Below are 22,079 nucleotides of genomic sequence, written 5' to 3' on the forward strand. Positions count from 1 at the left end.
AGCCCGAGCAACAGTGTAAAAGTGAAAGAAAAAATGCAATACTGCAAGAATATCAAGTAATTGGATGGACTAATGCAAATTTAAGATTGCATTATCTTTGTAGATAGGCAACTGTAAAACTTATGTTAATATAGCTAATTGACATTAACTGTGGTTTTAAATTAAAATGGGGTATGTGTTGTAAATTCCCCCAGAAATGCAGTCCTTTTGGTTGATAAAAATTTAAAGGGCTGGCACAAAAGATTAATAAAACAATCTTTCATAGAAATAGTTCAGGAGATGTATAAATAATAATGTTATTGAGTTCATTGCTAATAGGACCACAAGCTACATTCTGCTCTCTTTCTAATCTCCTAATTTTCTCAATTCAGTTAAACGGACATCCTCATGAAACATACAAGTGGAACAAATGGAAGTTCAGGTGATGAGATGAGACAAGATAGCAAGCTTAGACATATTTATTTTACTTAAATTAGAAAGGGGTTTATGCAAGACTTGCTTTCATTTATTTTGCCTGTGTATTTGCAGGGAGTGAAAAAATAAAACATTTAAAATAATTTTATAATGGCAATATTATCTTTTTGGGCTAGTAAGTTATTTGTCCTTTATAAGAATAAGTAGAGCAGAACACATTTAAAGTTAACTAGAGTAAAGTAATAGGATGCTATTCAAAATCATTCAAGAAATCAAAAATTAACCCAAAATAAAACTTCAGAATTGAAGAAAAATAATAAGACAGAATTATGAAATTCTAAAGACAGCCAACTTGTCTAGAATTACCTTGAACTACCTAGAATTAACCTAGCACAAGAATCTAATTAGAAAAGGCAAAAAAGTAAAGAAAATTATAAATTAAAATAAGAAATTCAACCAAAATAAATTAAATAATCATAACAAGCAATTAGCAAATGTAAAAATCTTGTTTAAAAATCATTACATTAACTTAGTAGTACAATTCATAATCTAGTGAAACTACACTAAAGCTGTACAAGACAAAAGAAAAACACAATGAAAAAATGCAAAGATACACTGAAGAGTCCAATAATTAATAATGAAAATGGTATAATTGAATGAGTGATCTGTCAAAACTCACCATATAGAAGCAAACTATTTTTATGCTATTCCATGTTTTTCTTATTTTCTGTTCAATGATGTTGTATAGATGAAGTAACATCTCCTTCTCTCTCTCTTTCTGTAGTTCCAGTATTCTAGTAGTAAAAGAATGGTCAAGTAGGAGGTGAGGTCCATTAGCAACAGCAAGGGCAAACATGAATATACAAACAGTGAATGCCTTATCTCTAAACTTCTTCCTTTAGTTTACATGTATGAAGAATTCAATACTCTTCCAGCAGTAATAGAGACTGTCAGGAAGGTACCTATTGTTTCAGAAATTATAAAGGGAGTAGTGTTTCTTAGATTAAATTGCCTAAAATCTAACAAATCATCAAGACCCAGAATTATGTATTTTGGAGTGTAAATGGAATTTAGTGACAACAAAAATAAAACTCCTGATACATACTTTTATAAAATCACTGCATACCAGAGAACCTCCTAAAGACAGCAAATATTATCCCATTATAATAAAAGGGTTATCAAGCAGATCCCAATAACTGTAGGCAAGTAAGCTTAACATCATTGCTAAATTTAGTGAAGCAATTAATAAATAAAGGACAAGAATCACATTGCAAGAACAGGTGTATTAGTTAACAGTCAGTGTGGGATTAGACTGTGTTTCAGTAATATGTTGGAAATCTGTAAGGAAGCAACAATAGCATACGATCAGAGAGGTGCATAATATATTATTTATTTTGTTTTTCAGAAAAGTTTTGATAAGGTGCAAAATGAGAGGCCAGTGATCAAACTAAATCCATAGAAGATTAAATTTAACGCAAGTAAATGTAAAGTATTACTCATTACTACACAAAACAGGTAACTACCAAAAGAGATATCATCCTCTTTAATAAAATCCCTTTGTGCGTTCAGGTGTCCGTGTGTGTGTGTCTTCTGGTGAAGTGCGCATGCGCGGGGCACGGTGCGATGCGCGATATTACTGTCAGAGAAAGTTAGAGGCGTTACGGAAATACAAACCAGTATTACTGCGAGAGGAAATTAAAGGTACACAATACAGTGACGCATATTACAGCCACATACAAGCCAGTATTACTGTCAGAGGAGATTAAAGGCATGTTACCGACGCGCACGCCTGTATTACTGCCAGAGAAAATTAAAGGTATATTACGGATGTACAAGCCAGCGGACGTACAAGACAGTATTACTGTCACAGAAAATTAAAGACACACAATACACGGCGGCAGCCCACAAAGAACCGGTCAGCTCAGCAAGTAAACATCAACAAAAGAAAGGCTGAAAGAAAGAAAAATACGACCAACAAAAAGAATGAGGTCAAAGTCCCTTGCCATTTAATATAGACTGTTCCTACTAATGTTTATGCACTACTGTTCTAGCACCCGTTATTGTAACGGGCTAAATGACAAGTTTTTAAATATAAAGTGAAATAGATATTTGACCATACCGCCGACTAATATCTTACATTCCTAAACATAGAAGGACAACTGAGAGAAAATGAAAAAAATGTCAGATTAAGTTAAATGCCATCCTGAACAAATGTACTTTAAGTTGTGTTTTAAACAAATTAACAAAGTAAGCAGATATAATTACTTCAGAGATGCCATTCCAAGGTCTGGGTAGAACAGAATAAAAGGTTCCGTCATTTACAGAGTATATGTTAGTTTAGGACATGACAAAACAGATGACATCTGCTAATCAGAGAGCTCAAACAGGAGAGCAGTGCTGCAGGAGGTTACTGATAAAGTCCATTGCAAGGCTATGTCAGCTTTATAGATTAGCAACATAATTTTTATGAAGTTGAGATAACAGATCAGAAGATGTACCTGCTAACACAGCAGAGTTTTATAGCAGTCAATGCAGAATGTGATAAACGTATGACAAAGCCTCTCAGAAACCAAAATGGACAGAATAAAGAGGACAGAGGATGTGTTGTGTTGATGGATGTAGGAAACCTGCTTAACATGATTTGAATTGAACAAGAAAGGAAGGAATTCAAAATGGCATCAATATTAAGACAAATGTATGACCATGTCATCACTGAAAATGAATGAAAATAACCTAGGTTCCTAAAGTTGGGCTTTGGTGCCAATCAGCACAATCTCAGTTTTCCTTCCACAGCCTAGCCATACAGATTTCAACAGTGTTAAACTTTAGCAGATTTTTAAATCAACAAGTGTCAACTATAGTGCGAGTGAACACTGGTGCATGTGCACAGGATTTAACCAGGATAGGTGCTGATTTTGGATATTAGGTGCATAGATTAACAAATTAACTTACTGAATGCACTGACAAACAGATTTTTTAAATGAAGTAAAACAAATGAAAAACAAAAAAATCAATGCTCATTGTTTACTTCTTGTGAGGATCAGGATGGGACCCAAAATCATACTGGAAAAGTGGGCAGTAGTCTTGAGTAAAGAGAAAAAAATGTTTTTGCCATTGCAACAAGTGAAAAATATTAAAATAATCTTTTTAGACAGGGAAATAAAAGTCTGTTATACATATGAAACATTTATACAAAGTATTTAGTTAAATGTCCAAAATAAAAAAAAATCAAAATGCCAATACATTGTATATTCCAGTTATGCAAAATAAATATACATAATACAAATATAATTACAAAATTTCTAGGTAGAGGTATACTGTGTATAATAACAGAGAAAATGAAACAAGAGACAAAAATATTTTTAGACACATGTGCACAGAACAGCTAGATGAAGAACATTCTGTGCTTAACAGAGAGAATGAGAGAACGATGTGGGAGGAAAGGGTACAACAAACCATACAGTAAGATTATATATTTAACTTGGTTGGTTTAATTAGTGTCATCAATAGGAAAACTGAATTCTAAGTATTTTACATTTAACTTGACATGCAACATAGCATAATGTACTTTTTCTATATGAAAGATTTTCTTGTTTGTTGCTTGAAAACTGCAAAAATTAATGAGCACTGTGAGAAACAGCAATACTACATAAGCTGGTAAAAGTGAAAATCCAAAACAAACACAATAAGCATTTTATTACACTGTATCTTTGTTCATTTATTTTTATTATACAGCCTACATTTCACATCTGCCAACTGCTGGAGTGATAAGGCAAAGTCTTCTCCTTTCAAACCAAGTAACTTTACAATTGCTATTAACTGTAGCAATGCAAAAATGTTTGTCTCTCTGTTTTAAAGAATTAGAACCAGACCCTTTAATCTTTCAATAGGCTGATGATGTTGTTACTTGTTAAGACATCAAGACAGGACAGCTAAAGAGTCAGCTGCCAAGAAGTGGAATCTGTAGTTTGCTAGTTAGTAATTTAGTCCCTCACCTTTGACAACTGCAAACTGACAGACTACATTAAACTTACTTAATGCATTGTCTTTGGCCCGGAGGTCTTCACTGTTTACTTATAATAATAATATAATTCATTACATTTATATAGCGCTTTTCTCAGTACTCAAAGCGCTATCCACACAGGGAGGAACTGGGAAGTGAACCCACAATCTTCCACAGTCTCCTTACTGCAAAGCAGCAGCACTACCACAGCGCCACTACTAAGCAGACAGACATTAGGGTGTGTAATTGAGACATTACCACAGAGTAAATACAGTATTCATTTAAATACACATGGAAGATCATGCTTAATAGCATCTTCTCATTCCAAGATCAGCTTTGGTCATGAATTCTAAATTAATGATTATCATACAAATAACTGCATTGCATGACTAAATTACATTTTATACTACTACTATAGGGTGGCACGGTGGCGCAGTGGGTAGCGCTGCTGCCTTGCAGTTGGGAGACCTGGGGACCTGGGTTCGCTTCCCGGGTCCTCCCTGCGTGGAGTTTGCATGTTCTCCCCGTGTCTGCGTGAGTTTCCTCCCACAGTCCAAAGACATGCAGGTTAGGTGGATTGGTGATTCTAAATTGTCCCTAGTGTGTGCTTGGTGTGTGGGTGTGTTTGTGTGTGTCCTGCGGTGGGTTGGCACCCTGCCTGGGATTGGTTCCTGCCTTGTGCCCTGTGTTGGCTGGGATTGGCTCCAGCAGACCCCCGTGACCCTGTGTTCGGATTCAGCGGGTTGGAAAATGGATGGATGGGATGGATGGACTACTACTATAGTTTAAGTTAATCAGCATACTAGAAACAAAAATACATCTTAAAGAAAATAATTTATTGAAAATGAAAGTAGAAAGGTAGATGGACAATCAGGCAGGCATACAGGCCACACTGTATTAAAATTAAAATGTACAAAGTGCTATGATGGAAAACAGACATATGCCAGTCTAGCACAGCAAAATTCTACTATGCACTGGCAATGCTTCACTCATTTGGGACTGGTAGTGTTTACTGAATATACCCACTGTTCCTGGATGTCTGTAAGTTTCCTTCTACTCTACATAATCACTGAATTCAATTACTTCTTGTGATATCATCTCTACACCTTTTCACATAAACATCTGAATAAAAATCTCCCTCTTCTACTTTTCTCTGAAAAGTTTTGTCAAACATTTTCTACAGGACAGTAGTGAGACCGGCTATGTTATATGGGTTGGAGACGGTGGCACTGACCAGAAAGCAGGAGACAGAGCTGGAGGTGGCAGAGTTAAAGATGCTAAGATTTGCATTGGGGGTGACGAGGATGGACAGGATTAGAAATGAATACATTAGAGGGTCAGCTCAAGTTGGATGGTTGGGAGACAAAGTCAGACAGGCGAGATTGCATTGGTTTGGACATGTGCAGAGAAGAGATGCTGAGTATATTTTGGGGGAATAATGCTAAGGATAGAGCTGCCAGGCAAGAGAAAAAGAGGAAGGCCTAAGAGAAGGTTTATGGATGTGGTGAGAGAGGACATGCAGGTGATGGGTGTAACAGAACAAGATGCAGAGGACAGAAAGATATGGAAGAAGATGATCCGCTGTGGCGACCCCTAACGGAAGCAGCCGAAAGAGGAAGAAGAAGTTTTGTCAAACATATACTAGATAGATAGATAGATAGATAGATAGATAGATAGATAGATAGATAGATAGATAGATAGATAGATAGATAGATAGATAGATAGATAGATACTTTATTAATCCCAATGGGAAATTCACAAATTATCATTATACTGCAGTTTGTAAGATTTGATGGGGTTCAGTATTAACAGTAAAATCTTAAAAAAATGAGTGCGAGTGTATTCCCATGTGGGGTTTAAAATGAAGTTCATAATTATAGTAGATCCCTTGAAGATTTACCATTTCAAACAGATTTATCATAAACCAAGTACTAAGCATGATCCAAACATTAACACCAGATTTCATCCAAAAAAGGGATTTCCAAATGGGCAAACACTTTGAGAAAATGACAGAAATGGAAAACGTAATAAAACAGCACAGAACATTCTCTTTTATAGTTATTCTAAATAGAAACAGGAAATGGATCAAAAGTAGCACAGAAGTAATCACTGTCTAATTAGTTTCCTGACATGTTTACAGCTTGATTTAATAATATATTGTGATAAAATAAAGGTGGATGGCAATGTGGTTGGTTTAGCTGTTTCACTGCTCAAGGAGACTGGATATAAATTATTGCACCTGTTTCTTTCTGGGTACTCTAATTTATTTATAAACCACAGGTCAGTTCTGTACAACTGTACTCTTTAAATGTATTCATTATATACTTAAGAGTACTGTATATGCTTAAGCAAATATTTAAATAAAATTCCAGACATTAACCTTTACACATTGTACATGTAAAGTGCATTAATAAGACATATGCTATTTGGAGTTTAAATGGATTTAGTAGAGCTTTTTTAGGTAGGAGGTATAAATATGATTTTTAGAAAAATATGTGGCAAAAAGTGTGCTCTTAACAATAATTTTAAAATTGTAGATTGAAAACATAGGCATAGACTGTGAAAGAGTAAAAGCGTCCATATTTTGTGACATATCATTAATTATACTTTGTCACCATAAAAGAATAACATCTCCTGTGTGCCTTGCAATAGACTGACATCCCATTCAACATACTGTCCTACTTTTTGTCTGTACTGTAAGTATAGTCTCAATTCCCCTGTGATCCCAAATGATTCTGAAGCTGGAAGGATGAATAATCTGTGCAATGTGTGTCAAAGTAACAGAAAAAAAGATCAGGATTCACAGTTTAAGAATGTAAATGGTAAATGCCCAGAAAAATTAGGACAAAATACTTTATAAAAATTACCACCAAATAAACAAGGATGACGCAAAGCAGAAACTCATATGAAATTTTAGACCCAAGAACAATCGAAAACATTTATAATCCATAAGAACAATGTTTTTTTTGGTGGACTGATACACCATTAGTAAGGTTTCTCTATATTCTTTTTTTTTTAAATGGTGTCCGTGGGGGCACTTGATCTCCCTTGGACTATATTATCATTATCAGAAATGATGAACATATGACATGTATTCATTTGTAATTGTTGCTGTCCACTTGTGAAGTGATATATTACAGAACAGCTGGAAATTGTATATAGTAATATATGTGTATTTCTTTATAAGTAACTGAAACTAGAAGCTGTAGGCATCAGAGGTAACCTACAAAACTCTATCTGTAGTTGGTTAACCAGCAGGAGAGAAAGGGTAAGAGGAGAATGCTCCACCTTGACCAAGGTCATCAGAGGAGTCCCTCAATGGTATGTCCATGGACTGTTACTTTTTATGATTTACATTAATGACATTGAATCTGTTATAGTTAGCAAACTTGTGTATTTCGCAGATGACCATATCTAGAGGAATAGCAGACATTAAGGAAGCAACAAAAAGAATTGAAAATGACTTGGACAACATTCATAACTGGGTGAACACTTGGAAAATATAGTTTAATGTTGAAAAGTGCAAAGTGCTACACATGTACAAAAGGAACATTAATTATAAATACAAAATCGGAAGTAACTCCTGAAAACGATTTAGGGGTTTATGTTGATGCAACATTTTCATTGACTAAGCAATGCACAGAAGCAATTAAAAAGGGAAATAAAATGTTAGGTTATATAATAAAAACTGTTAAAATTAAGTCAATGGACGTTATGCTCAAATTATACAATGCTCTGGTAAGAACGCATTTGGAGTATTGTGTGCATTTACGGTCACCACGGTATAAGAAAGACATAGTAGCATTTGAAGCTGTGCAGAGGAGAGCAACCAAGTGCATCCCAGACTGACAGACTCAGAAAATTAAACCTGTTTAGGCTTGAAAAGAGGAGACCATGTGGGGACCTAATCCAGGTGCTTAAAATCCTCAAAGGAACTGATAAAGTAGATTGAGCAACTTTCTTTCAGCATAAGGGTGAATCATGTTCTCAAGGACATTTGTGGAAATTAAGGTGAATTGCATTTAAAACTGAAGACCGGAAGCACTTCTTTACTCCAAGAGTTGTGGGACTTTGGAACAAACTACCGAGACATGTAGTTGAAGCAGAAATCCTGACAACCTTCAAGAAGAATCTAATGAGATATTAGGACAGCTTAGCTATTAGCTAAATAAACGGGTTACATGAACTGAATGGTCTTCTCTTGTTTGTAAAATTTCATATATTCTAATCTATATATATAAAATTCTTTTCGTGTTTGAAACGGAAATTTCGTATGACCACGTGATATGGAAATTACGTATGAACACAGAACATATTAAAATACAGGAACTAATCACTTCGTTTGTGGATGCCATTTTTATATCGTCTTTAAGAATTGTTATCATTTGTGTGCGCCCCGCGTCACCCTCTCCCACCCCTCCTGTCTGGACTACAGCGCTGAGCCGTCCGCCGCCAGGAGCGTTCTGATAGAGAAGTTTTATTTATTCGTCCACGTGACTGTCGCTGAAACTGCCACATTTTAACTTTTTTTTATTTGGCAGTACTTGATAGTAGAAGAGATGAGGAAAACAGCTTTGCGTCTTTTTACATTTTAACTGCGCCGAGCTGTAAACAATGTGAAGACAAGACCACCTTCAGCGGCAAGGGGTCGTGAGAACAAAGAGGACGCTGGGAGGCGCAGAATGTTGGGCTGCTCCGCCAAGTCGAGTGCTTCACAGTTTCGGGCAGCATCCTCTCTTCTCGCACTGTTTGTGACACTTCAAGTCCCCCGTCAGCTCCTGGGAGAGTGGAAATCTTTGCGAATGAGTGTAATCGGCGCCATTGATGCAGGACTCTGTTTGTATATTGCCCTGCACAACTACTTATTGTCCCTTAAGGTAAGTTCGGGTCACTAAAACCCCACAACATTCAAGGTTGCTTTTGTGATTAATTATTTTAACAAGTAAATCACAGGCATGTAATGCAAGGTTGTCAGGCAAAAATTTGGACGATCACATAGAAAATGTAATTTCTATACCACAGCGGTCGTGTAGTGCTTTTCACAAGGGATCTACTACTTACCTGTTGTGGTATAGCGCCTTTAAAATGTAGTTTACCCGAAACCACTCCAGTAGTGCTCAATGTATCTTTACTTCGTAAATGTTAATGTTTTACTGTTTAATAACTTATAGACTACATTTTATTTTTTTCCCTTGCACTCAGTGAGCGAAGCCACTGGGTAATCAACTAGTTCATGATATTTTTCTATTTAGGTGTCAACATTATTTTTTGTATTTATGTTGCATGTCTTTTATCCATTACATTTTTGTAATTACTGTATATTGTGCTGGGCTCATATGTGGAAGTGTTGTTAAATGAGAATAAATTCAATTACTTAGATGACTGAATGGCCACTTCACAAAACTGTAAATATAAAAACAATGTTTATTAACCAAATGGACAAGCATTCTCTTCTAGCTAAAAAAATATGAATAATAAGCTACAAATTCTTAAAGAGTACTTTACACTTTTAAAACTGTGTAATAAAGCAAGCAGATAAAATTTAACTACGAATGGACTCCAAAGAGACACCAAAGCACAGCATAAACTTCACTTTTAAAAAACAAGGCCAAAATACCAATTTATACCTGCAAATAAGCACTGCGCTTTACAAAATAAAGATATGCATTCCCCATGAAAAGTTATTAATTAATACTATTGAGAAAACAGTTCAATGGAAAACAAAAATACTTTCTGAGTGGGCAAATATTGTTTACTTTAGGTCATTATATTTATTTTCATTTCATGCATTGACCAACTGCACAAGGGAATTATGAAAAATAAACAATATTTCCACTAATAATATTGATTGTTTTGAGTGCTTTTTTGCAAGGTGAACAGAAGATGTTATGTTTATATTTGTATAGCTTAAAGGATTAGATGTAGCTCAGCTACTTATTTGGGACTTAAATAGCTTGAAACTGATTTTTTTTTTCTCTTAGTGTTCATTTCAGGGAGCTGTCTACTAAAGAAATGATACAGAAGCGTTGAACCATGCTTATTCAAAGAAACCATCCTTGCAAGCTTATATCTGGTAGTGTTCCAACAGATTGAAAGCTGTTAGACACAGGATTATGGTCCAGTTTCCAGAATGTCTACAAAATAAAATGACACATGTGATGTACAGTTGTAGATTTTCAAGGATGAAGTACAAACATTTTGAGATATCAGTCATCAGGCTAATTAAATTAAACTCTTCAACAGAAATAAACAGACTTTAGAAAATATAAGGATTATTAATGCCAATATAGCTCTTCTCCCAATCACCTAAAATTTTCTGGATAATGACAGGCTGAAACATGGAAGTCCACAATAAGGCATTTTGATTTATTCAGCTATACAATCAGTTCCACATTTTAACGATTATTTGTGTAAAATGTGTATCTCTGTGACATACACTATACCCTTGTGACATCACCTTTCAGTGTTGTTGATGCTATTCTAATGGAATGAATGGTATTCTAAAGGAAGGACCAAAATAAACTATACCTTCCTCCAATTAAAAAACTAATAGCTAATTAAACTCTTACAACACCTCTTCTAATACTTTCTGTTTAAGGAAAGTTAAAAGGAAATTCACCTTAAATATCTTCTTTGAAGTTATACCTTTCACTGCTTGAAGAGGTCCAGTATCACTTCTTGCCCTTCACCTGGACTTCTCCTGATTGTTATATGTACTTTGGTCACACAAACAAAAACTATAGTAATCCAGGTAAGATCTCTACTCAGATAACTTATTATAAAGTAATAGCAGACATCCTTGTATTACTCCTTTCTCATTTTTAAACACTTACATTGTGTTTGTTCCCAATTGCTTAAGCATTCCTCATACCCCATACTCACTAAATGTTGTCACCATTTCTTTTAAGTGAACTTTATTATGTATGCTGCCACCAATTTTTAAAATAAACTTTACAAGCATAAACTGTTTGTATATGAAAATGATACTTTCAGTGTGCACCCAGTCTGAAGTTCTTTTTATTGACTTTGGTTAATAGACATTGCTAGGTGTCTTAATTCCACCTTGGATTAGCTTCTTACTGACTGTATTCTTATCTGAAGAGAAACAATCTACTGTATGTTGAATAGATGATTCAAAACTGCCTTTAGTTAACTTCACAGATGGTGGGAAACAGCAAAATCTTTGAGTGCAGTAACATTTTAAATAAGCAGAAGTAACACAAATAAAAATTGTCTTTGAGAGTAGTAGCGGCTTTATAGTTAAATACGAAAGAGATTCATTTACCTAAACTGCTGGAATATGTGCCTTGATGTCAAAAAGCAGATGTTTGTTAAGGATGTGATGTATCACATTTCTTTAATAATAATTCTTTGCATTTATATAGCACTTTTCTCACTACTCAAAGCAATTGCAGGTTAAGGGCCCTGCTCAAGAGCACAACAGAGCATAGTCCCTACTGGCATTTACAGGATTCGAACCGGCAACCTTCCAATTGCCATAAATATGGCATAATTCATTTTCCTTTTAATAAGACATTCAGTATTTCATACAAAAACCATAGTAATCAAATAAAAAAAACAAACAATAAATTTCAAATCAATTATGTTTACAACTGTCTCTATTTTTGTTATATTCTTAAGCAAACATACATATAAAATATTTTTATCTTTGTGTGGAAAGAAACTGAAATCTGCACAAAACAATCAAGAAAGAATTGTCAGGGACCAGGATGAAACCATCTGCATCATCTTATTTTCTATATTCTGCTCTAAAGTAGGAGCTGAAATCAGCCAACATGTCCAAGGCTTCCTCTAAGCAGAATTTACACATCAAACAAAACAGCAAGCCACTAGCAGAAAGTAAAAAGTATTTCTCTTATAATCTTTTAGATATATTTTATCCAGTCAAACTTTAATTAATTGATTAATAGTACAGGAAATAGTGTGACTAAAGTTCATTTGATATATTAAAAACAATTTCTTAGCAAGTCAGCACCAAAGCCTGTCTGCATGAATATGTTGACTCTGTCCCAGTATGAACTAAGCAATTAAACTATGGCAGTACTGAGAGGGGACCAGGTATAATGTGAGCTATATAACCACTTGCTATGGTAATGAATAATATAGTGTTATTTTGTAAAGCTTCTTACTCAGAAAACACAATCACAGGGTACATTATAATGTAAATACAGAGATTAATCAATATATTTTGCGTGTGCTTATCTATTGCTCACACCATAAGAAGTGGTGCGAGTAGGTTTTTATTCAGTTTTACATATTCATTTATGCAAAGTATTTCAGACACCTAAAAAGAGAACACTTCAATTTGTATTACTAAATAATACATAAAACCTAAAAATATTTAGAAAAAGTGCGAGGTGATTAAAATGTAAATAGTAAGGGATTTAACAAAGTATTAGAAGTGGCAACTGGCATGCAATTTGTTGGTAAGGTATTCTTGATAAAATGAACACTTAAATGTCTACCAGCATATTTAATTTATCAACACTTCTAATTTGTTTTCTTATTGAATAGTGTGCCTAAAGTAGCTATTTCAATTGCAATTGTAAAATAAAAATAATTTTACAAATAATAATACATGTTTGGCACCCATTAATAACAGGAACAAAGGAAAAAAAACTAAAATTAAGGCAAGTTTTCACCTTTAATTTTCTGTACAATCACCAACTGCCACAGCATGCTGCTTCATTAAAACAATAAAAATAAGTTAACAGCACTTAGTAAAAAACATGTTCAAAAACAATCATACATTTATGTAAATGTAACAAATGCTCTTCAAATGCTTTCTGCTACTATACATAAATTAAATGTGATAAATAAAAGCCCCATAATTTTCAGTTAAATTTAAAAAAAATCATAAATTACTTTAATTGTCTCTATTTTACAACATCACAAGCAGTCATCACATCACAACTCTAAGAAATAAATGTTGCTTGTTAATACAGTACTTAAAAAATGGGACATGATTGCTCTATTTGCATTTTAATGTGGTATATTTAATTCTAGGCTGGTTTTGCATTATAGCTGATATTTGAAATGAAAAAAAAAAAACTTTATACAAACAACATGAAATATCTTTAAATGCTGGTCTTATGAAAAGAATGCTATAACTTCCAAACACTTTTAGTCTTACAGTGCTGGTCCAATCCTTGTCTCCAACCCTGAGCAGGTTTCTATACTATACTGCGCTACAATTCTACAAAAAACATTAACAAATGTATAATAATAATAATCTCAGCATCACCAATGAAGCAATGAAATAGTCTCATATGAATTTGGAACGACAAGGTAAAATTGGAAAATTTATAGTAATCTGGGAATGGAAAGAAAATGATTTAAAAAAAATGAACAAGTAATGTGTCCATGTTCAAAAGACTGCATTGAATTCCAGTGGAAAGTATGATATTGGGGTGGCATGGTGGCGCAGTGGGTAGCGCTGCTGCCTCGCAGTTGGGAGACCTGGGGACCTGGGTTCACTTCCCGGGTCCTCCCTGTGTGGAGTTTGCATGTTCTCCCCGTATTTGCGTGGGTTTCCTCCCACAGTCCAAAGACATGCTGGTTAGGTGGATTGGCGATTCTAAATTGGCCCTCATGTATGCTTGGTGAGTGTGTCCTGCGGTGGGTTGGCATCCTGCCTGGGATTGGTTCCTGCCTTGTTGGCTGGGATTTGCTCCAGCAGACCCCTGTGACACTGTGTTCTGATTCAGTGGGTTGGAAAATGGATGGATGGAGTATGATATTGTTTCAAGCACGATTTCTGGATGAATGAAGGATTGACTAATTTCTGAGGGATGCATTTCTGGAGAGTTATATTTCTTTTGAATATTCAAAGTCCTCTTAGAAAAATAATGAGAATATATACCCTCTTTTAAATGATCCTGTTTTCTTTATATCAACCAATTATTTCTAGTGCTGTGGGTTGAAATGCATACGTATTTGTTCCTGTTACTAATGGGTGTTTATTGCTGGATATTACCTGTTGATAAAGAAAAAAAATATTTTCAACCCTGTGACTAAACATATCTGCTATCTTTTATTCTGCACTAGATAAATTACTGAACAAAACTGAAAATATGTCAGCTCAGAATTAATGTATTAAACTTCAGTATAACAACAAATACCTTGGAAATGTAACAGACATGTCAGCCTTCAATGTGACATCACAGTCTGCACTTTGCTTAGCCTGCCATGGATCAGAACATGACCAAAATTGCTTCAGGCCTGAATAGTACTGTGAATAGTTTTGGAAATGGAAATTCCAAGTGGTTGTTCACGCACATCAGCCATGGCTATCACAGTGCCACAAATTAACAACACCTTACGAAAACTAAATATGTTGTCTATTGTAATTTACTGCAAGCATTTATAATGACAGACATATTTCAACTAAAACAAAACAATTATAGACAAAAACAACGCAGTCTTGTGCCATGTTAGTCTTTTGCACATATTTTTGCATATTTAGAGTGCAACATGATGATTACTCATGGCAATATATCAAAAACAATTGCTTCATAAGCTGGTGCATCTCTCATTACATATAATATAAATGTAGTAAACTTGTTAAAATAAATGGGTTTTAAAACAGAACTTCTGTGGATTTTTATTCAGAATATTGGAACAATCTAGATGAGTACAGGCATTTTAGCCCAACAAAGCTTGCCAGTCCTATCCACGTAATTTTTAGCCAGGAGATGAAAACTGTATGTAGTACTCCAGTAGTATTTGTACTTGACGCATTGCGCTACAACATTATGTTAGCCTTCTTAATGGCTTCTGAACACCATCTGGCAGTTGATAGTGTCAAGTCCACCATGACTCCTAAATGCTTCTCATAAGTTGTACTTTCAATTTTCAGACCTCCCTTTGTGTGTTCAAATCTAATGTGTTAACTTCCTACGTTTAATACTTTACATTTGCTTACATTAGTTTTTATCTACCACAAATCTGCCCAAGCTTGTATTCTGTCTAAGTCCGTCTGTAATGAGGGAATTTCCTTATTTTGTTTATCTGTTATTTCTGACAAAGAAGACATAACTTTTGAAGTAAGGTTGTAATCACTACTTATATTGGCACAAAGTGGCAACGTGTTGTCTTGTTCACTAGCACATGCAAGTAAGAATTTCACTGTATTGTGAAAATATGACAATAATAATAATAATAATATCATCTTATAAATACACGTAGTTCTTCAATGTTTACTGTCAAATCTTTATTTTTATATATTTGACAACATATATGTAGATACACCTAGAGGCTTGGAATAAAACAATTCTTTTATATCTGGGTTACTTTTGCCTTGTTTTGAGCATTCACTTGCTGACTTTTTTATGTCTAAGCATAAGAAGATGGAAAAGACACAGGAAGTATTATTTATTTTCTTGAAAATGCTTTTGGATAGCCTTTAACCTCTTAACTTAAACACAGGCTTTGACTTCAGTGGGTTACCTAGCACCCTGTCCTGTTATCAGGGTCTTATCACATAAACCAGCTGCATTTGAAAATCTGCAAATAAATCTGTGATTAGTTTTTTCTTCAGACAGCTTCACAATGCAGGTCTGAAAAGGGACTTTGAGCTCATAGATAGCTGTAAATGTCCTGTTATACCCCTCTTGGTCACAAAAAAACACGAGTGAAACATTTGGAGCTTTTTTTATATAGAAATATACTAACATTTCAGATTAATATTTAGAACAGCTAGTGTCATGTGAATGGTTTTCTTAACTGTGCCACCATAGACAGGTGCTGATGGCAATATATTAGGCAATAATAATGAAGGTGAAGATAATTATACAGGTAATAGACAGAAAATTTAGAGAACAAAGGAAGGAAAATGTGGAACAGTAGTACCATCACTAGCATGAAGTAGAATTACCTGTTGTGAAGATGCAGAAATGAACAATATAACCTACACTTCAGAGTGATGTGACAGCTGCAAGAGTTATCCTTATTAAATGGTAACTAATCAAACAACAAAAGCAAGATCACTGAAAACAAAGGTGTGAATAAGTAAAACATATGCTTCGGAACTTAAAAATAAAAAGTATTAAAATTTGTATTAGTAACTAATAATGTAATTTAGCAAATGATTAAACAGTTCCCATGTTGTTTTTATCTGTTAATCATCATTATTATTTACTGATACCCGCATACAAGATATATGCTTATTTTTACTGCATCCTACTCATATAGCCTGTGGTCAGAAAATGCTGATTGTGCCACAAAAGCACCAAATTTTAAAAAAGCATTCAAGCTGGAGAAGACAGGTGAGCATCCAGAGACTGTTAAAGAATTCATTTTTTCAGAATTCAAAAATTTACATGAGAATAAAATGCAGTCATATAAATGAACATGTCAGGGACTACCACTGAAAGAAAAATCTAGTGAACTATTTTACATCCAATAACCGATAAATGAAATGTACCAAATGAAAAAACAGCAAAAAACTGCTTTTTCCTTTGACATTAAGACAAACTTAGCGTACGCTCACTTGTTATGACATCCCTGCCTGCACTACATGGTTCCACTAGTGAATATAAAACAGCTCAAGTCCATTCAAGTTGACAGAAGAAGAAAAAAACACAAATTTATTGATGTTATTTTGATTTATGTCTCAGGAAAGAGACTCTTTAGATATGAAAAATACTTTATCAGGCCAATATTCTTTTGCCAAATCATGCCTAAGTTCAACTATTTCCTCTCCTAGATGGAATTACCTTAAACTTGGGAAGAAGTATACTATCCCACTGAGCTAAAAGATGACCTAAATGCAGCAAGCTACTCTCATTCTTCTTGAATTCATACAGAGGCATCAGTGCATCATTCTTTCCTTAAATCTCTTTATCTTTCCTCTGCAAACGATCACCGGCGATGATGAATAGCTGGCAGCTTCAGATACAAATGTCAGAGGTCTGTATTCATGCTCTGTTCTTTTGGTCAACCTCCTGGATACAAATCAATGGTAATCTACTACCCATTTTCAAGCATGCAGAAGACAAGGCCAAGGAAAGATTTGTACATTACAGTAAGCTAATAAAACTAATATGACATATTTGCATGATGTGGTAGTATTTCAACTTTTTATGGAAATCTACAAATAATAAAAACATGTGTACAAGAAAATTCTACTTGATTATGTTAGGTTTTAAAAATAAATCATATTGTTTTCTTTTATTTAAGACCATATGCATAACAACTCCTGGTCCAGGCTTTGATCCTGTCTCATTTGGACTATTGCAAATCTCTACTGGCAGGAGTACTCGCAAGTGCTACCAAGCAGATGCAGATGACTCAAAATGTAGCGGCACATTGTGTGTTCAACCAGCCAAGATGGGCATATGCCATTCTTTTATTTAGGTCACTACACTGGCTCCCTGTAGCAGCATGCATTAAGTTCAAATCACTGATGTCTCCCTACAGAGTATTCAATGGGTCAGCACCTATGTATATTGAGACACTCGTGAGGTCCTATGTGCTTTCTCACCCAGTCACGTGTGCTACAGCACAGTGTCTGGTAATGCCACCTCTGTGTGGCATCAAATGTCAATCTAAACCTTTCCCTGTATAGCTCCAAGCGGTCGGAACAAGCTGCTCACCTCCATTTGAACTGCTGATTCCATTGACGTGTTTAAAAAGTGTTTGAAGACTCTCATCATCTGTGAATACCTAGTTAATAATGACTTTGATAGGTTTTTGTAACTAAGGAAAAATGAACTGATTTTGAGTTCTGATCAAGTTTGAAACTTTGACCTCTAACACTTGTTCCCAAACAGTCCCCCAGACTGATTTACTCAATTATATTGGCCTCTTCGATTTACTTTGGATAAAAGCATGTGATAAGTAAATAAATGTACATGTTCTGCCTGCAAAGGTGCCTTCTTTTCTCCATTAAAGCCTTGCTACAATAGTGTTTCAAAAAGTGAAGTGAATAGAAGTTACAACCATGATAATGTTACAAAGCAATAACCTTTGATTAATATTTTTTGATTTAAAAAATTATTGCCTTCATAGTTTATACACTGCGGTGGGTTGGCACCCTGCCCAGGATTGGTTCCCTGCCTTGTGCCCTGTGTTGGCTGGGATTGGCTCCAGCAGATCCCCGTGACCCTGTGTTCGGATTCAGCGGGTTGGAAAATGGATGGATGGATAGTTTATACAAGCAAAACAGACATTAAAATGGTACTAGGCAAAAATTATCCATATCAGACAACATCAGACAGTGATTTCTGGTTCTGAATATGTTTTTGTATGATTTTTTACTTGTAACTACTAAATAAACATAATCCAATACAACTTGTTTATTTATCATTCTGTACTTTTTATTTTGTTTTTTTTTTTTCTTGTTACATTTCCTGCTGTTTGTATGGTAAGCCCAAGGGGACAGCACCTCCTGGAGTCATAGCTGTTGTGTATAGTGTGGGCCAATTTAAAGGCCTTAGATGCCTAAAGCCAAAGTTAGCTTTCCCTGCTCACATTGATCAGCACCTCTTTCAATTCATCCATTTGAAAACCGTTGTTCAGTTTTGTTCGTCTTTATCATTTAGATTTTTTGGTTCTTTGGCTCCGTTTTTGGATTTAGATTTCTGGATTTTATTCTGGATTACATTTCATGGTTGGAATTATTGTATTAGTTTTAATTTTTTGGTGCGTTGGAAATGTTCGATATTCAGTTCATTTTGAACCCTTTACTGTTTTAAATAAAATAATTAAAAAATACTGCTTTGTTGAACCAGGGTATTTTTATGGTTCCCTTCTCCCTTCAAGTGTTTGCCTTTTTGAGCTTTACACCTAGGTCTACTTGAAGGGTTTAAGCCTTCTTGAAGTTGTGGGCCTTAAATCACAACACTAATAGATGAAAACCATAGAATAACCTCTATAAACGGATGAAAAAAATCAAGACTGTAAAAGAGAAGGTAATTAAACAGTTTCAAAATCCTTCTTGGTAGGTCATTATCCGGACTGCCTGGTTGGGAGGTGGTTAACATTACTTGAAAAGTATTATTGTATTGTCACAATTCACAACTTTTGGTGGGGGCAGTTTACAAAAGCACCATGTACTGTAATGATACTAATTGGACTGAACAGGATCATCATTTTCTGAAAATTGACCATGGCTTCATGCAAATTGCTTGTGGCACTACAAAGTATCCTTAGCCCTCTGTTCTGTCCTGCAAGTCAACTGTTATTCAGATCTACTGGACAAAAGCAACAAGATAAATTAGAACTAAATAATAAAACAGTTTATTAAAGCAGACTAAGAAATTATTTTAGTCTAGTACTTTTTCATTATTTTGACATTCATAATGCAAAATACTTGAAACATTTTAAATTTTACTGTAAATTTAGAAATTGCTACAAAAGTTACATTTCATTTATTCTATACAGTATAATTTGTTACCACCATAGTATTTTTTTCTTGTATTTCATAGTTCTAAAGTTTCTGCTCCTCACCTCTACTGCTTTGCTCTACTAATCCAAAAAAGTTTATCTGCTACTAAACAAGGCATTCGTGTTGCTCTGCTTCAGTTTTCATTTCACCTTAATCATCATTTCTTTACACATAATTATTATGATGACTAACAGCATTACAGTGCAGTAGGTTCTTTTGCAGTGTAAAAGTATCTGTACCTCAGGTTTCATTCTAGGTCAGGTGGTCTCTGTGTGTTGTGCGTCTTCTATATGTGCAGGCAAATGTTTCTTTCTACCCCAAAACTATACTGCTAGGTCATATCGTTCCTGTTACACTCCCTATATAACAGTGTTTATATATTTCCTGCAATTTATTGACATCCTAATAAAGTAATCACTACCCACGAAGTAGCTGCTCACTGCTGTCTTGAATTCAATTAAGCATTCTAAAAATGGATGGATGTATTAATATACCATATGTACATTTTAACAGAGATCAAATATATTTTGTCCTAAGCCTCTTAATCTCATGACAGTTACATGGGGTTTTGATTTAAGTAGAATGAGTATGTCTTCTCTATTCTCTGTATGGCAGAACTTCTCAGTGGAGGACAAGCATTGACTATGTGATGGTCTTCATGTGGCTGTGTGCAAGAAAGTTTCTGGGACATTTCTGTAATGTTTTTGATCTTTGAGGATTTGAAAGCTATTAACTTTGACATCTTTAAGAATATCCTATGTTGAACATAATGGTGTAATCACATTTTTGAGACACAGAAAATAAAATACCTAAATTCATCCTTTATTTTTTTTCTGGCCCTGACAATACGGTGAGAGTTTCGAAACATATGCAAGACATGGGAATTAGACATTAAGGCTTCATCTTTAAACTGAATCTTGTTGACATTGTGGCTCTACACCCTATGGAGGTATTTTCTGCAAAAATGAAAATGAAAATTATAAAATGAAAATGCAACCTCTCAAAATCTGCATGCAAAAATGCTGCAAAAATTAAAAATGAAATACCCCCATTTTCAATTTTTTTTTCAAAGTCTGTGCGCAAGAATGCTGCAAAAATTCAGAATAAAATGAAATACTGTAACCCCATTTGCAATTCCTTTTCAGCCTGAACCGCAATGAAGCTGTAAAAATGAAAAGTAAAACGCATTTCCACTTTGCATTTTCAAGTTCTCAACATGCAAATAGTGTGAGTCAATGGGTGGCGCTTTGTACCTCAATTTCCCACAATTCTTTGTCGTTTATACTGTAGCTGTAGAGCCACTTTGATCAATAGAATACTTCTCACTTCAACTGTGTTTAATTCACGTGATTTTGATCCCTTCACCCTTGTGAAACTGTCTCACAAAATCCGAAGACCATGCATAATTGTAGTTCTTAAGTAATTAATGTGCAATTTAATTACAATATTTAATATGACAGAAATTAGCCTTTATTATGTCATAATTTACATTTATTTACACTGAATGAGAAATGGAACGCTTTTTTGTGTGCACACTTTGAAAATGAAATTACAAAAGACAGATTGCATTTTCAATTTATAATTTTAATTTTTGCAGAAAAAACCTCCCATACTACACCTCTTTGATAGCTGGAGATACAGCATTATGATCAAATAGAAATGTGAAATAAGTAATATAATACTGAAGTCTGTGTGCTCCGATATGAAACTGTTGAAAGACTACATGCTTGATTTAACAATTATCTAACGTTTCTACTGCTGAGGAGGTGTCATCCTTTTTTAATGTAAATACATTTACATTTTAAAAACAGTTCTTGGCTATTGCAACAGTTTTTGACTTAGGAATAAAGATTTGTAGGATGCAGTGAATATTTAAGTACAGCAAATACGGTAAAAAGATTCCTCTAAGATATACAGTAATCCCTCCTCCATCGCGGGGGTTGCGTTCCAGAGCCACCCGCGAAATAAGAAAATCCGCGAAGTAGAAACCATATGTTTATATGGTTATTTTTATATTGTCATGCTTGGGTCACAGATTTGCGCAGAAACACAGGAGGTTATAGAGTGACAGGAACGTTATTCAAACACTGCAAACAAACATTTGTCTCTTTTTCAAAAGTTTAAACTGTGCTCCATGACAAGACAGAGATGACAGTTCCGTCTCACAATTAAAAGAATGCAAACATATCTTCCTCTTCAAAGGAGTGCGTGTCAGGAGCAGATAATGTCAGAAAGATAGAGAAAAGCAAACAA

The 22,079-nt window shown here is 34.7% G+C and overlaps 1 protein-coding gene across 6 annotated transcripts in view; it reads right to left on the reverse strand.

Moving 5' to 3' along the window:
- The window catches only part of gpr63 (G protein-coupled receptor 63), a 107,017-nt gene that overhangs the window by 36,288 nt on the left and 48,650 nt on the right, over nucleotides 1–22,079 (reverse strand). For 3 of the 6 annotated variants that reach the window (XM_028797565.2, XM_051925571.1, XM_051925568.1), the window contains one exon: nucleotides 1,094–1,208. The exons of the other annotated variants lie outside the window; for them this stretch is intronic. The gene's annotated coding sequence lies outside the window, so the exon portion shown is untranslated. The remainder of the gene's footprint in view (nucleotides 1–1,093; nucleotides 1,209–22,079) is intronic. 6 annotated transcript variants of the gene reach the window in all.

This window comes from Erpetoichthys calabaricus, chromosome 3 (assembly GCF_900747795.2).
Source record: "Erpetoichthys calabaricus chromosome 3, fErpCal1.3, whole genome shotgun sequence".
In the NCBI taxonomy this organism is placed as follows: domain Eukaryota; kingdom Metazoa; phylum Chordata; class Cladistia; order Polypteriformes; family Polypteridae; genus Erpetoichthys; species Erpetoichthys calabaricus.